Raw genomic sequence first — 2454 nt, forward strand, 5'->3', positions numbered from 1 at the left:
AAATGGAGGGCCATGATCCAAAGGAAGCAGAGCAGCTGAGGAAGCTGTTTATTGCTGGTCTGAGCTTTGAAACCACAGATGAGAGCTTCAGAGAACAGTTTGAGAAATGGGGAACACTTACAGATTGTGTGGTAATGAGCAATCCCCAAACAAAATGTTCCAGAGGCTTGGTTTTGTGACCTACTCTTGTGTTGAAGAGGTGGGTGCTGCAATGTGTACTCAGCCACACAAGGTTGCTGGGCATGTGGTGAAACTAAAGAGAGCTATTTCTAGAGAGAATTCTGTAAAGCCTGGTGCCCATTTAACAGTGAAGAAAAATTTTTGTTGGTAGTATTAAAGAGAATATGAAAAAATATAATCTGAGAGGCAACTTTGGAAAGTATGGCAAGATTGAAACCATAGAAATAGAAAACAAACAGAGTGGGAAAAAGAGAGGATTTGCTTTTGTAACATTTGATGATCATGACACAGTTGACAAAATTGTTGTTCAAAATACCACACTATTAATGGACATAATTGTGTAGTGAAAAAGGCCCTTTCTAAACAAGAGATGCAGTCTGCTGAATCACAGAGAGGTTGTCGAGGAGGATCTGGAAGTTTCCACTCCTTCCACTCCTCTCAGTCCTGTCCCCTTCCCCATGTCCACTCCTCCTTTCTTTCCTTTCAGTAAAGAGCAGATCTTCTAGGGATATCAACCAAACATGGAATAACAAGTTTCGATAAGACTAGGCCCATACTTTCAAGGCTGGATGAAGAAACCCAGTAGGATAAAATAAGTTCCAAAACAGGTAAAAAGAGTCATAGAGCCCCTGATCTAACTGTTAGGAGTCTCTAAAGAACATCAAGCTGCACAATTTTAACATATATGCAGAGGATCTAGTTCAGAAACATGTGGGCTCCCTGGTTGTCACATCAGTCTCTATGAGCCACTATGGGCCATGGTTAATTAATTCTGTGGGTTTTCTTGTGGTGACCTTGAAACCTCTGGCTCCTCAAATCCTACCTCTCTCTCTTCCACAGGATTCCCTGAGCTCTGCCTAGTGTTTGGCTGTGGGTCTCTCTACAGCTGTTTACATCAGTTGCTAGGTGAAGTCTCTCTGATGAATATTCTAAGTTCTGGTCTATGAGTGACTATCAACTTCTTGAGAGCTGGGGTCATGAATGATTTGAGGGGAGGTACCTGGAACAGGCTAGAAGGAAGAAAGAGATGGGGGAATTGATAAAATTCTATTTCAATTAAAGCACTTAAATATATATATTAAATAAAAATTAGTTTTCTTTAAAAAATGTATGCCTTAGCCAGAACAACTAATATTAAATAGTATAACCAGTTAGAAAGCCTTAATCACTACGTAGAACTTAATTAGTATAAAATATTTTTGAAAGGTTAAAAATTTCTTAATTTTTTATTTCTGGTACCACTATCATAATTTACAGGGCAATATACCTGATGTAATGAAAAGAAAAGGAAAAAGAAAAGGCTACAACAGATAAAAGATCTCAGGAATGTACATCTAATTGACACTACATTACATTAATCAATACCTGCAATTTTTGCAAACTGTGCCTATGACAGTCCTGAACAAGAAGGGTTTCCTGTTTAAGATGCAGTAACTTTTCTGACTGTGGATCCTCATTCCTTCTGTGGCAGATTTTTATGGTCCCTCAAATGAATTTGGGATGACTGTCTAAAGTAACCTGAACCTTTCCTGACAACTCCTCACTCTCTCTCCTGCTAAGAACTGTAGCCATTTCTGTTTTATTTTAAATCCTTCTATATTTGTTGTTGTCTGTATGTATGTGGTTTCAAGCTGACCACTCTGCCTTTGAAGATAAGATGGCTCACCACTGGGGAAAGGTTATTTCTCTTTCTCTCAGCAATCATTGGTTGCATTTGTCTAGAAGCAGAACCCTGTGAACTTTTCCTTTAAGACAAGAAAAGTATCTAAGCACATAAGGCTTCTAAAGAGAGGACAATAAGAAGAGAAGAAGGAAAGGAAAGGAAAGGAAATGAAAGAGGAAAGAAAGATCTTCTATAGACATAAATATACCTAATCAGTACAGAAAAATGATGTCATTAGGACTAATCACAATTCATATCTCCCAAAGTAATAATCAATTCAGACAAAGAATACCAACAGACACTTAAAATGTCAAGTAAGCATACTGTACGAGACAGGCAATCCATTAAAATACAAAGTACCACATATTTTTTTCACCTGTTGCAAAAATAGAAACTTAGACTTACAATGGAAGGACCTGATGGTAGTCATCTTAACTAAATATCCACACTCAGTATAACCAACAGGGCAACTTGGCATTATCATTCTAAATGTGATGCAATGTAAAGTATACAATACTATTTGTTTTGTTTTGTTTTTTACATACTATATATAACACAGGTTCACCTCAAAATTGGGTGCTGGGGTTATAGGTCTGTAGTATAACTATCTG

The 2454-nt window shown here is 37.5% G+C and overlaps 1 pseudogene; it reads left to right on the forward strand.

The window, feature by feature from the left end:
• Window positions 1-670, forward strand: LOC110313741 (annotated as a pseudogene).
• The last annotated feature ends 1784 nt before the right edge of the window (window positions 671-2454 follow it).

This window comes from Mus pahari, chromosome X, assembly GCF_900095145.1.
Source record: "Mus pahari chromosome X, PAHARI_EIJ_v1.1, whole genome shotgun sequence".
Lineage (NCBI taxonomy): Eukaryota > Metazoa > Chordata > Mammalia > Rodentia > Muridae > Mus > Mus pahari.